This window comes from Leucopleurus acutus (assembly GCF_964270905.1).
Source record: "Leucopleurus acutus genome assembly, chromosome: 11".
Taxonomy (NCBI): domain Eukaryota; kingdom Metazoa; phylum Chordata; class Mammalia; order Artiodactyla; family Delphinidae; genus Leucopleurus; species Leucopleurus acutus.
The window spans coordinates 84,225,837-84,241,592 of record NC_139152.1 but is presented as its reverse complement, the minus strand read 5'-3'; the positions used below and the strand labels follow the sequence as shown (position 1 = coordinate 84,241,592).

The 15,756-nt window shown below is 40.9% G+C and overlaps 1 protein-coding gene across 1 annotated transcript in view; it reads right to left on the bottom strand.

Annotated features, from left to right (window-relative positions):
* Positions 1-15,756, bottom strand: part of DRAM1 (DNA damage regulated autophagy modulator 1) — a 44,685-nt gene that overhangs the window by 28,421 nt on the left and 508 nt on the right. The window lies entirely within an intron of this gene.

The window sequence follows — 15,756 nt, the reverse complement described above, 5'->3', positions numbered from 1 at the left end:
TAGGAAATCAATTTACAACTATATTTACTGTGTTTAGATTTCTACAAGTTTTGTTCATCACGGAAAATTCCAAGCTGTTTATCTAACACCTTTCTCCGAACTAATTTATGATGTTAAGCCACTTCATAATCACTTGGTGCTCAAAGGGATAAAAACAATACAAATAAGACGTGCATAGGTTCAAGATGGCGGAGTAGAGGACGTGTGCTCACTCCCTCTTGCGAGAGCACCGGAATCACAGCTAACTGCTGAGCAATCATCAACAGGAAGACACTGGAACTCACCAAAAAAGATACCCCACATCCGAAAACAAAAGAGAAACTGCAATGAGACAGTAGGAGGGGCGCAATTACAATAAAATCAAATCCCATAACTGCTGGGTGGGTGACTCACAGACTGGAGAACAATTTTACTACAGAAGTCCACCCAATGGAGTGAAGGTTCTGAGCCCCATGTCAGGCTTCCCAACCTGGGGGTCTAGCAACAGGAGGAGGAATTCCGAGAGAATCAGACTTTGAAGGGCAGCGGAATTTGATTGCAGGACTTCGACAGGACTGGGGGAAACAGAGTCTCCACTCTTGGAGGGCCCACACAAAGTAGTGTGTGCATCAGCACCCAGGGGAAGGAGCAGTGACCCCATAGGAGACTGAACCAGACCTACCTGCTAGTGTTGGAGGGTATCCTGCAGACGTGGGGGGTGGCTGTGTCTCACCGTGAGGACAAGGACACTGGCAGCGGAAGTTCTGGGAAGTACTCCTAGGTGAGAGCCCTCCCAGAGTCCACCATTAGCTCCACCAAGAGCTGAGTAGGCTCCAGTGCTGGTTTGTCTCAGGCCAAACCAACAGGGAGGGAACCCAGCCCCATCCATCAGCAGACAAGCATACTAAAGTTTTACTGTGCTCTGCCCACCAGAGCAACACCCAGCTCTACCCATCACCAATCCCTCCCATCAGGAAGCTTGCACAAGCCTCTTACATAGCCTTATCCACCAGAGGACAGACAGCAGAAGCAAAAAGAACTACAATCCTGCAGCCTGTGGAAGGAAAACCACATTCACAGAAAGACAGACAGGATAAAAAGTCAGAGGGCTATGTACCAGATGAAGGAACAAGATAAAACCCCAGAAAAACAACTGAATGAAGTGGAGATAGGCAACCTTCCAGAAAAAGAATTCAGAAAAATGATACTGAAGATGATAAGGACCTCAGAAAAAGAATGGAGGCAAGATTGAGAGGAAGCAAGAAATGTTTAATAAAGACCTAGAAGAATTAAAGAACAAACAGAGATGAACAATACAATAACTGAAATGAAAAATACACTAGAAGGAGTCAATAGCAGAATAACTGAGGCAAAAGAACGGATAAGTGACCTGAAAAACAGAATGGTGGAATTCACTGCTGAAGAACAGAATAAAGAAAAAAGAATGAAAAGGAACGAAGACAGCCTAAGAGACCTCTGGGACAACATTAAACACAACAACATTCGAATTATAGGGGTCCCAGGAGAAGAGAGAGAGAAAGGACCTGAGAAAATATTTGAAGAGATTATAGTCAAAAACTTCCCTAACATGGGAAAGGAAATAGCCACCCAAGTCCAGGAAGCACAGAGAGTCCCAGGCAGGATAAACCCAAGGAGAAACACACCAAGACACATAGTAATCAAATTGCCAACAATTAAAGACAAAGAAAAATTATTGGAAGCAACGAGGGAAAAATGGCAAATACATACAAGGGAACTCCTATAAGGTTAACAGCTGATTTCTCAGCAGAAACTCTACAGGCCAGAAGGGAGTGGCACAGTATATTTAAAGTGATGAAAGGGAAAAACCTACAACCAAGATTACTCTACCCAGCAAGGATCTCATTCAGATTCGATGGAGAAATCAAAAGCTTTACAGACAAGCAAAAGCTAAGAGAATTCAGCACCAACCAAACCAGCTCTACAACAAATGCTAAAGGAACTTTTCTAAGTGGGAAACACAAGAGAAGTAAAGGACCTACAAAAACAAACCCATAACAGTTAAGACAACGGTAATAGGAACATACATATCAATAATTACCTTAAACCTGACTGGAATAAATGCTCTAACCATAAGACACAGGCTTGCTGAATGGATACGAAAACAAGACCCATATATATGCTGTCTACAAGAGACCCACTTCAGACCTAGGGACACATACAGACTGAAAGTGAGGGGATGGAAAAAGATATTCCATGCAAATGGAAATCAAAAGGAAGCTGGAGTAGCAATACTCATATCAGATAAAACAGACTTTAAAATAAAGAATGTTACAAGAGACAAGGAAGGACACTACCTTGGATGATCAAGGGATCAATCCAAGAAGAAGACATAACAATTATAAATATATATGCACCCAACACATAGGAGCACCTCAATACATAAGGTAACTGCTAACAGCTATAAAAGAGGAAATCAACAGTAACACAATAATAGTGGGGGACTTTAACACCTCACTTACACCAATGGACAGATCATCCAGACAGAAAATTAATAAGGAAACACAAGCTTTAAATGACAAAATAGACCAGATAGATTTAATTGATATTTATGGGACATTCTATCCAAAAACAGCAGATTACACTTTCTTCTCAAGTGCACAAGAAACATTCTCCAGGATAGATCACATCTTGGGTCACAAATCAAGCTTCGGTAAATTTAAGAATATTGAAATCATATCAAGCATCTTTTCCAACCACAATGCTATGAGATTAGAAATCAACTACAAGGGAAAAAATGTAAAAAACACAAACACATGGAGGCTAAACAATACGTTACTAAATAACCAAGAGGTCACTGAAGAAATAAAAGAGGAAATCAAAAAATACCTAGAGACAAATGACAATGAAAACACAATGATCCAAAACCTATGGGATGCAGCAAAAGCAGTTCTAAGAGGGAAGTTTATAGCAATACAAGCCTGCCTCAAGAAACAAGAAAAATCTCAATTTTGAAATCTCAAAATCAAAATATCTCAAAACTTACACCTAAAGGAACTAGAGAAAGAAGAACAAACAAAACCCAAAGGTAGCAGAAGGAAAGAAATCATAAAGATCTGAGCAGAAATAAATGAAATAGAAACAAAGCAACAGCAAACATCAATAAAACTAAAAGCTGGTTCTTTGAGAAGTTAAACAAAACTGATAAACTATTAGCCAGACTCATCAGAAAAAGAGGAAGAGGACTCAAATCAATAAAACCAGAGGGCTTCCCTGGTGGCGCAGTGGTTGAGAGTCCGCCTGCCAATGCAGGGGACACGGGTTCGTGCCCCGGTCCAGGAAGGTCCCACATGCCGCAGAGCGGCTAGGCCCGTGAGCCATGGCCGCTGAGCCTGCAAATACAGAGCCTGTGCTCCGCAATGGGAGAGGCCACAACAGTGAGGCCCACTTACCACAAAAAAACAAACAAACAAAAAAGCTAGAAATGAAAAAGGAGAAGTTACAATGGACATCGCAAAAATACAAAGCATTCTAGGAGACTACTACAAGCAACTCTATGCCAATAAAATGGACAACCTGGAAGAAATGGACAAATTCTTAGAAAGGTATAAACTTCCAAGACTGAACCAGGAAGAAATAGAAAATATGAAAAGACGAATCACAAGTAATGAAATTGAAACTGTGATTAAAAATCTTCCAACACCGCCTGCCGATGCAGGGGACGCGGGTTCGTGTCCCAGTCCGGGAAGATCCCACATGCCGCGGAGCGGCTGGGCCCGTGGGCTATGGCTGCTGAGCCTGTGCGTTCGGAGCCTGTGCTCTGCAACGGGAGAGGCCACAACAGTGAGAGGCCCACATACCGCAAAAAAAAAAAAAAAAAAAATCTTCCAACAAACAAAAGTCCAGGACCAGATGTCTTCACGGGTGAATTCTATGAAACATTTAGAGAAGAGCTAACACCCAACCTTCTCAAACTCTTCCAAAAAATTGCAGAGGAAGGAACACTTCCAAACTCATTCTATGAGGCCACCATCACCCTGATACCAACACCAGACAAAGATAGTACAAGAAAAGAAAATTACAGACCAATATCACTGATGAATATAGATGCAAAAATCCTCAACAAAATACTAGCAAACAGAATCCAACAACACATTAAAAGATCATACACCATGATCAAGTGGGATTTATCCCAGGAATGCAAGGATTCTTCAATATATGCAAATCAATCAATGTGATACACCATATTAACAAATTAAAGAATAAAAACCATATGATCATCTCGATAGATGCAGAAAAAGCTTTTGACAAAATTCAACACTGATTTATCATAAAAACTCTCCAGAAAGTGGGGATAGAGGGAACCTACCTCAACATAATAAAGGCCATATATGACAAACCCACAGCAAACATCATTCTCAATGGTGAAAAACTGAAAGCATTTCCTATAAGATCAGGACAAGACAAGGATGTCCACTCTCACCACTATTACTCAACATAGTTTTGAAGTCCTAGCCACGGCAATCAGAGAAGAAAAAGTAATCCAAACTGGAAAAGAGGACGTAAAACTGTCACTGTTTGCAGATGACATGATACTACACATAGAGAATCCTAAAGATGCCACCAGAAAACTAGTAGAGCTAATCAATGAATTTGATAAAGTTACAGGATGAAAAATTAATGCACAGAAATCTCTTGCATTCCTATACATTAACAACGAAAGATCAGAAAGAAAAATCAAGGAAACAATCCCATTCACCATTGCAACAAAAAGAATAAAATACCTAGGAATAAACCTACCTAAGGAGGTAAAAGACCTGTACTCAGAAAACTATGAGACACTGATGAAAGAAATCAAAGATGACACAAACAGATGAAGAGATATACCATGTTCTTCGATTGGAAGAATCAATATTGTGAAAATGACTATACTACCCAAAGCAATCTACAGATTCAGTGCAATCCCTATCAAATTACCAATGGCATTTCTTACAGAACTAGAACAAAAAATCTTATATGGAATTTAAGAAAAAAAATGTCATGAAGAACCTAGGGGTAAAGCAGGAATAAAGACGCAGACCTTCTAGAGAACGGACTTGAGGTTATGGGGAGGGGGAAGGGTGAGCTGTGACAGGGCGAGAGAGAGTCATGGGCATATACACACTAACAAACGTAGTAAGGTAGATAGCTAGTGGGAAGCAGCCGCATGGCACAGGGATATTGGCTCGGTGCTTTGTGACAGCCTGGAGGGGTGGGATAGGGAGGGTGGGAGGGAGGGAGACGCAACAGGGAAGACATATGGGAACATATGTTTATGTATGACTGATTCACTTTGTTATAAAGCGGAAACTAACACACCATTGTAAAGCAATTATACCCCAATAAAGATGTTAAAAAAAAAAAAAATTTGTATGGAGTCACAAAAGACCCCAAATAGCCAAAGCACTTTTTTATTTTTAACTTTCTTTTTTTTAAAAATAAATTTATTTATTTATTGGCTGCGCTGGGTCTTCGTTGCTGTGCGCAGGCTTTCTCTAGTTGCAGTGAGTGGGGACTACTCTTTGTTGTGGTGTGCGGGCTTCTCTTGTTCTGGAGCACAGGCTCTAGGCACGTGGGCTGCAATAGTTGTGGGGCGCAGGCTCAGTAGTTGTGGCTCATGGGCTCTAGAGCACAGGCTCAGTAGTTGTGGCACACAGGCTTATTGCTCCATGGCATGTGGGATCTTCCCGGACCAGGGCTTGAACCCGTGTCCCCTACACTGGCAGGCGAATTCTTAACCACTGCATCACCAGGGAAGTCTCACCAAAGCAGTCTTGAAGGAAAAAAATGGAGCTGGAGGAATCAGACTCCCTGACTTCAGACTATACTACAAAGCTACAGTAATCAAGAAAATATGGTACTGGCACAAAAACAGAAATATAGATCAATGGAACAGGATAGAAAGCCCAGAGATAAATCCACGCACCTATGGTCAACTAATCTATGACAAAGGAGGCAAAAATATACAATGGAGAAAAGACAGCCTCTTCAATAAGTGGTGCCTGGAAAACTGGACAGCTACATGTAAAAGAGTGAATTTAGAACACTCCCTAAAACCATACACAAAAATAAACTCAAAATGGATTAGAGACCTAAATGTAAGACCGGACACTATAACTCTTAGAGGAAAGCATAGGAAGAACACTCTTTGACATAAATCGCAGCAAGATCTTTTTTGCTCCACCTCCTAGAGTAATGGAAATAAAAACAAAAATAAACAAATGGGACCTAATGAAACTTAAAAGCTTTTGCAAAGCAAAGGGAACTACGAACAAGACAAAAAGACAACCCTCAGAATGGGAAAAAATATTTGCTAACGAATCAACTGACAAAGAATTAATCTCCAAAATATATAAACCGCTCATGCAGCTCAGTATTAAAGAAACAAACAACCCAATGCAAAAATGGGCATAAGACCTAAATAGACACCTCTCCAAAGAAGACATACAGATGGCCAAGAAGCACATGAAAAGCTGCTCAACATCACTAAGTATTAGAGAAATGCAAATCAAAACTACAATGAGGTATCATCTCACACCAGTTAGAATGCGCATCATCAGAAAATCTACAAACAACAAATGCTGGAGAGGGTGTGGAGAAAAGGGAACCCTCCTGCACTGTTGGTGGGAATGTAAATTGATACAGCCACTGTGGAGAACAGTATGGAGGTTCCTTAAAACACGAAAAATAGAATTACCATATGACCCAGCAATCCCACTCCTGGGCATATACCGAGAGAAAACCATAATTCAAAAAGACACATGCACCCCAATGTTCATTGCAGCACTATTTACAATATCCAGGTCATGGAAGCAACCTAAATGCCCATTGATAGACGAATGGATAAAGAAGATGTGGCACATATATACAATGGAATATTCCTCAGCCATAAAAAGGAACAAAAGTGGGTCATTTGTAGAGATGTGGATGGACCTAGAGACTGTCATACAGAGTGAAGTAAGTCAGAAAGAGAAAAACAAAAATCGTATATTAACGCATATATGTGGAACGTAGAAAAATGGTATAGATATACTGGTTTGCAGGGCAGAAATAGAGACACAGATGCAGAGAACAAACGTATGGACACCAAGGGGGGAAAGTGGTGGTGATGGTGGTGGTGGTGTGATGAATTGGGAGATTGGGATTGATATGTACATACTGATGTGTATAAAATGGATAACTAATAAGAACCTGCTGTATAAAAAGAATAAATTAAATTAAATTCAAAAATTAAAAAAAAAACACGCATGATAATATAAGCTTGGTCGAATACTGTTCTTTAAATCATTGGATACACGTGATTCCATTACTCTAAAGCCTGGGGTCATGGTTTACTGTGGGGACTGAGACGCTGGCAGTATGCAAAATTATCTGCATGCCCAAACAGTTTTATTAGACTGTCCTAAAATCCTAGGCCCATTGCTTGGAAGATTAGTCAGGACCTAGAACCAAAAAACACTTAATGCACCCGTATAAGGAGACCATTACTTCCTTTGTCTTCATATTTAAATATATTATTTAAAAAAAATAAGTATGATAATAAAAAGTCATTCCAGGGAATTCCCTGGTTGTCCAGTGGTTAGGACTCGGTGCGTTCACTGCCGTGGCCAGGGTTCAATTCCTGGCTGGGGAACTAAGATCCCACAAGCCACATGGCCAAAAAAAAAAAAAAAAGTCATTCCATTTTATTACTTTAAATTATTAGGGCTAACTTTTTGGCAGCTTCACTCAGTGATTATTCTACAGTGGGAGGTACCCTATAGCTATATCAACTATTTTTTTTTGAGGTGTGGTTGATCTACAATATTATATTCAACTAGTTTTAAATTTAAAAAGAATATCCTAATCATAAATGCAAACAACTTGCTCTTTTCTCTCTATTCACATGCAATTGCCCTCTATCAACCCAAGTTCCCTCTTTGTTCACTCATACAACATTTTTAAAATACTGTTAAACAACATTGTAAAACAGCTATACTCCAATAAAAATTAATTTAAAAAATTTAAAAAAGGAAGTTTAGTGAGAAACAAGCTGGTCTGCCATCGCTAGGTCAAACTACTTCCATGTAGTTTTAACATTTTAAGAAAATTTAACTAAAGATTTTTGTAATCAAATTTGATTGTTTAGAGGAAATTAATTTCTTAAATACCTATATTAATTTATTAAGCAGAAAATCAAATTATTGTTATCTTGAAACAGCTATTAGTTTCATGAATAGAATAACAAGATTAAGTTGTCCTTAAAGACTTGTGAAAAAAAGTTTCAATGTTCGTATTCAATGTTCGTTTACACTAAATTTTAAATTCAGTGTAAAAAAATTTTTTTTAAATACTGTTAAGCATCTTCTATGTGTTGGGAACTGTGTCGGGTGATGAGGATACAAAGATGAAAAGGTAATTCACTACCTTCGAGAACCTTAGTATCTAACAAAAAAATTCAAAGATTCATTGATTCAACGTTTAGTTACTGATTGCCTTCTATGTAACAGGCAATTTTGTGGCAGGGTGAATGCAGTGGTAAGTAAAACAGAAAAAGCCCCTTCTTTGTGGAATTATATTCTGTGGGGGGCAATAAAAATCGTCTAGGAGTGGGACTTCCCTGGTGGCACAGTGGTTAAGAATCCGCCTGCCAGGGCAGGGGACACGGGTTCTGAACCCTGGTCTAGGAAGATCCCACCTGCCGCGGAGTAACTAAGCCCGTGTGCCACAACTACTGAAGCCCGCGCGCCTACAGCCCGTGCTCTGCAACAAGAGAAGCCACCACAATGAGAAGCCCTCGTACAGCAACAAAGACCCAATGCAGTCAAAAACAAATAAATTAAAAAAAAATTTTTTTTAATCGTCTAGGAGTGATGAATGCTGTGAAGAAGAGGCAAGCTGGATAAGAGGACAGAGAGAGACAGATGAGCCACCCACTCGAGACAGGGTAATCTGGGGAGGGTCCTTGAACAGAGATCTGAATGAATATTTGGGCCAGGAAAATTACAAGCAGAGGGAAGAGCCAAGTCAGAGGCCAGAAGGTGGCAATATATTAGAGCAACTGCAAGGAAGGAGGCGTGGCTGGAGGAGAGTAAGCAAGGACCTGTGTGCACATGGGCGAGGGGGTCATGGAGAGCCCTGTGGGTCATGGTAAGGACTCTGAATGTTACTCTAAACATGATGGGAAGCCGCTGAGGGCTGAGAGCAGGGAAGTGATATGAAGTTGATTGACGTTTTTAAAGGATGTTACAAAAAGACTATGGATGGGCAGGCATGGACCAGGGAGACTTAGGAAGTGATTTCAGTAGTTTATCAAGAGAGGACAGTGGCTTGGACCAGAATGGTAATGAAGAGGGAGGCATAAGCGGTCAGATTCTGAAATTTTTTCTGAGGGGAGTTTCTAAAAAAAATAATGCCTGCTTGGACTATCGCTGCTAATATTACAAAAGGAAAAAAACATTTCCTCAGCACTTACACTTGCCTTCATCTTATTTGGTCTTCAGAATATTATAAGGAAAGTACTTATCATCATCTTAAAGATGAAGAAACTGAGTCTTAGAAAAGAAACTTGCCCAAGGTCACAGAGACAGTAAATGGGGAAGCCAAGCCATGTATCTAGAGCTGTCTAATTTCAATGGACACAGTTCAGAACTCTCCTCTGCTGTGCTATATTCTTTCCTTTTATGATAAAATATCATTTCCATGTGAGTTTACAGAACTGTTTATCTTACAAGCGGGTTCACACCAGTGATCCCTCCTGCAGCCATTACCTTAGTAAGTTGTCCTTGGCATGCTATGACTCTACAATGCATGTTCTTGATGGACTGAAATGCAATTACTGTCAGGGAAAGAGGACTGTTCAGTGGACCACTCTTTTTTAAGTTGAAATTGAGCACTTAGGTTTAAAAATTGTCATCAAGACTTCTGAGCGATACTCTACTGCCTTTTAAAAAGTAGGACTAGCAGAAGAAAAACATTCACAAGTTTAAGTCAGTGAGAAAAATAAGTATTTTATGTAATTAAATGACAATGAAAACTTTAAATGGAGGAGAACTTATATATATTTACAGTTGACTCAGAAGCCAAACAATGCTACAAGCTGCAAAAGTTTAGGATCTTCAATGTTCTTACTGTGTTTTTCATAGAATTAACTAATTTGGGCAATGCTTTTTGATAAAAATATTAAGCTATAAATTATCCTTTCTAAGCTATAAATTATCATTTCAAGGATGACACTTTTCTAGCTCAAAGTTTTAAATGGCATGCCTGCCTTTTCGTCTTATGATACTGTGGCTTAGATACTGTGAGGTAATAATCACTGCACTATAAAGACTGAAATGTCATTAACATCATGTGAGAATATGTGACTCTGTACCCAGAGACCTCATTATCCTATTATTTATTATCCTGAATCCCATTGTTGCAGCTGAACAGGGAAGCAGAAGTCACCACTGCCTGAAATTCAGTGTAGTTAGTAATCAAGAGTTGGTTTAAGCAGGAAGCCATCAAAAATTATATGGATTTGGGGGGCGAGGGATAAATTAGGAGTTTGGGATGAACAGATACACACTAATATATATAAAATAGATAAATAACAAGGACCTACTGTATAGCACAAGGAACTATATTTAATATCTTATAATAATAACCTATAATGGAAAAGAATATGAAAAATAGAGATATAGGCGTATGTATAACTGAATCACTTTCACACAACATTGTAAATCAACTAGACTTCAACTAAAAAAAAATAATAAAAAAATTATACGGATATGTACACACCACAAATATACAAATGTACAAACATTCATTTGCCTACATGTTGATGTGGGCCAAGGCTGTTACATAAGTACGAGTCCACCGTATGTCCTCCTGGCATAAAAACCACATCTACTCTGAATCATCTCATTTCCAGTTTTGGTGTCTTTAAAGTGGATAGAGGGCTTCCCTGGTGGTGCAGTGGTTAAGAATCTGCCTGCCAATGCAGCAGACACAAGTTCGAGCCCTGGTCTGGGAAGATCCCACATGCAGCGGAACAACTAAACCCGTGGGCCACAACTGCTGAGCCTGTGCTCTAGAGCCTGTGAGCCACAACTACTGAGCCTGTGCTCTAGAGCCCACAAGCCACAACTACTGAGTCCACATGCTGCAACTACTGAAGCCCACACGCCTAGAGCCCATGCTCCACAACAAGAGAAGCCACTGCAATGAGAAGCCTGCACACCGCAACAAAGAGTAGTCTCTGCTCGCCACAACTAGAGAAAGCCTGTGCACAGCAACGAAGACCCAATGCAGCCAAAAATAAATAACTAAAAAAAAAAAAAAAAAAAAAAAAAAGAATATGAGTGTGGCCCTGTAAAAATCTAAACTAATGCTTTGAGGTTGATTTTTATTTGTCCTTGGTTTTCACATCCTTGCATTAATAGTTTCATAATACAGAAACATCACACTATGTTATTCCAACTTGCTAAATTTGGTGGCTGTTTGAATCCCCATGCTTCTAATTTAATTTTCTGATAGGAAACATCCATTTGCCTAAAAAATAAATTCATATAAAAGTTAATGCCAAGTTTAGAGATGTTACCTTTGGGAGAAACTGGGTAAAAAAATACATGGGATCTTTCTGTATTATTTTTTTATAACTGCATGTAAATCTATAATTATCTTAAAATTAAAAGATTAATGTTTTTAAAGTGTGGCAGGAGAAGTCTTATTTCCACCCTTTTTTTCCATCAGCTAGGGTCTTGCTGACCATGGCCACCTCCCTCCATCATACACAGATAAACCATTTTTATTAGTTTCTTCATGCAAGCAAATACAGATACACATTATTCCCCTCCCCAATGGTAGTATATTTTGTTTGCATCTTGCTTTTTTCCATGTAACAATGTAATGAAATTCTAAAGAGAGTATTCTATGTAAAAAGAGCTTTCGTTTGAGATATTCTTGGGTAAATCATTTATTAAGCCAGTCCTCTACTGATGGACATTTGTATTGTTTCCAACCTTTTGTTATTAAAAGCCGTGCTATGAATATACTTTAGATATTGTATTTGTGTCATTTTGATAAATAATGCCCAAGTCCCTCCATAGAGATTGAATCACTTTACATTCCCACCAGCAGTGTTACAGGAGCCTGTTGCCCCAAAGTCTCACCAATAGAATGTGCTATCAAACATTTGGGTTTCTGCCAATCCAGTAGATGAAAAGTGAGTTTTTTTGTTTTGTTTTGTTTTGTTTTCAGCCGGGCTGCGCAGCTTATGGGATTTTGGTTCCCCAACCAGGGATCGAACCCAGGCCCTCGGCAGTGAGCGCCTGGAGTCCTAACCACTGGACCACCAGGGAATTCCCAAAAGTGAGTTTTAATTTGAATTTTTATTCCATTCATGAGATTGAGCATATTTTCATGTGTCTAAGAGCTATAGGCCCACTTGTCCCAAATACTGAGGAATAACAATGTTATCAGAAAATATCTGATAAGAAAGCTGAATTTGATTGTCCTACTGCAAAGGGGTTCTTCCACAGTTCTGGATCTTATTTTAAATGCAAGGGCTAGTGGTGATCATTTTTTAGTGTACAAAGATACCGAATCACTATGTTGTATACCAGGAACTAACAAAGTGTTGTAGGTCAATTATACTTCCAGAACAAACAGAAAAAGATCAGATTTGTGGTTACCAGAGGTGGGGGTGGGGAGAGGGGACGTTACATGAAGGTATCCAAAAGGTACCAACTTCCAGCTGCAAGACAAGGAAGTGCTAGGGATGTCACGTACAACATGAGTAACGTAATGAACACTGCCGTATGTTAAGAGAGTGATTCTTAAGAGTTCTCATCACAAGGAAAAACTAGTTTCTTTTGCATTTATTTAGTTATTTTATTTTATTATTATTTCTTTTTGTGGTACGCGGGCCTCTCACTGTTGTGGCCTCTCCCGTTGCAGAGCACAGGCTCTGGACGCGCAGGCTCAGCGGCCATGGCTCACAGGCCCAGCCGCTCCGCGGCATGTGGGATCTTCCCGGACCGGGGCACGAACCCGTGTCCCCTGCATCGGCAGGCGGACCCTCAACCACTGCGCCACCAGGGAAGCCCTACATTTATTTTGTATCTATATGAGATGATGGGTAGTCACTAAACTTATTGTGATGATCATTTCATGACGTGTGTAAGTCAATTCATGATGCTGTACACCTTTAACGTATACAGTGCTGTATGTCAATTATAGCTCAATAAAACTGGAAGATAAATAAATAAACAAAATTGTAAAATGCAATGGCTCTTACTTAAAATGTTCAGCGTTGTTAAAAAACATCAGAACATCAGATTGGCTGAACAATGCCTTCGCGTTAAAGGGTGCTCACCCTAAATATGTCCAGATCACTGACCAACCACCAGTGACTTTACCGAGCCTTCCCTAAAGGGCTCTGCCCTACCCTGGAGGGAAGAATAACAATACTCACAGTTGAGCACCCAAGACATATTAATTCAACAAATATCGAGAGCCTTCATGGATGTTACATTCCAGCAAAGGAAGACAGATGATCAGCGTAATAAATAAGTAAATCATACAGTTTGTTAGAAGGTAATAGGTGCTATGGAGAACAAGACTGGATGGGGGTGTCAGGAGCACTAAGGTGCAGTGTTAAATAGGGCCATCAGAGCAGGCCTCACAGAGATAATTGAACAAAGAAGGAGGTAAGGAAGAACATTCTGGCAGAGTAATAGCCAGTGCAGAGGCCAGGAGGAAGAGGTGTGCCTGACATGCTCAAGACCCAGGAAGGAGGCCAAGGAGTCTGGAGGGAAGTGGAGCGGGGGGCGGGTAAGGAAGAAGAGGAGGCATCAGAGCAGAGATGAGTTAGAGAAGTACGGGTCTGGGCCAAATGGATAAATCTGGAGTTAATCCCATCACGTCCAGAAACTTGCCCTTCTAATCTTGCCCTTGCCCTGGCCTCAATGACTTAGTTTTCTAGGAGGCAGCAGAGGCAATCCAGTGCTCCAGCCACCCATGTAGGCAGACAGAGCAGACAACCTAAAGGCCCCAGGCACACTTAGGCAAGCAATCATGTGTTTGTAGGCTGAAGGCTCCCGGCAGCAAGGGAACAATCTCGTGCCTTTTTCTCCTGTTATTCCACTTTTTCCTGAAAGTTTCCTTTCCTTGCTAAATTTAAAACCTCTTCCTTGGAATGTCTGTGATTTGAGCATCTTACAAGTAGTTGGTCCTGTCAGCTCATTTCCCCATTTCTGAATGTCTAGTAGCTCACCTGGAGGTGGTGTTAATCACAACTACATCAGACACCTCTGCAAAGACTCAAACCCTGCCTCTGATCGCCTAGCCAATGTGTACCAAATACTACCTGCCCCTGACCTTCAAACTGGCAACAAACACAGCTGCTCTTTACTCAATAAAAGCATTACCGGGAGTGAACTCTTGCTTTTAACATCAGTCTAAGAGGATCTATCCCACTTCAGATACAAGAGAAGCAAGACAATGGCACTTGGGACAGAGACGAGCCATGAGAAACCAAGCCGAGGTTTCTGCAGGGGCACCACGCCTGATGGGAAAGTTTCCTCGATGCATGGGACGCCTCATCTTGCGTGGGCAAAACCACCACCATTACTACAGATTTGGTTCTGTGTACTATTCTGCATATCACTTGCTTCCTTGCATCTTTAAACTGTAGTCCCCTCTTGCTTCACTTCGTTTCCCCTTTCTCGCCTACAAAAGAGATTATAGAGCATTGCTCACCAGGCAGAATGGCTGCAAAAAGAAGAGGCCCTACAACCTCTATAATCTCTACAATCCCTACAATAATTAAGCAGTAACCTTGGGTGTCACCAACTTTATAATGCCCTCACCAATCAATACAGACCCAGAGCAGTCACACCACTTGGATAAGGATGGATTCTTCAAATGTTTAAGGAACGCCATTACCACAGTCAAGGCGCAGAGCTGGGAGCCACACGAAGAGGATCCAGACGCATGTCCTGGGCACTGATAAAGTGACTCTCAAGAAAGGTAGAGGCCGGACGTCCCTGGTGGCGCAGTGGTTAAGAATCCCCCTGCCAATTCAGGAGACACGGGTTCGAGCCCTGGTTCGGGAAGATCCCACATGCCATGGAGCAACTAAGCCTGTGCGCCACAACTACCGAGCCTGCGCGCTAGAGCTTGCGAGCCACAACTACTGAGCCCGCACACCACAACAAAGAAGAGCCTCCGCTCGCCACGACTAGAGAAAGCCCATGCACAGCCACGAAGACCCAATGCAGCCATAAATAAATAAATTTATTTTAAAAAAATTAAAGAAAGGTAGAGGCCAAAACTCATGAAAGACGAAATGGTATAATGACAACACAAGAGATGTCACCAACTGTTGACAATTTGAAGGCCCAGTACCCAGAGGGATCTTGGGCAGCTCCATCCAAGAGAGCTTAAAGCGTCTTCCAAACACCACTACCAAAGGTAGCATGGTGTTGCTTCTGGCATGGGAATGAATCTGGGTGTGAGTTCTGCTTCCACCATTTCTTAGCTGTGACATCAGTGTCACACTGATGAATTTCAACATCAGCTTAAACTTAGTTTCCTTGCAAGAAAAATGAGCCAGACAGCCACTTCACGAGGACGTTGGGAAGCAGGAGTGAAATACGTGAGCTGTTCTAGCGTACACCTGGATCTGCCTCTTACACATTCAATGAGTGGCATCCCACAGGATCCATCCTTGTTTCAATACCGCCAAAGCGTCTTCCAGAGATTCTGTCCCATACCCAGTCTCAAAGTTCTCCT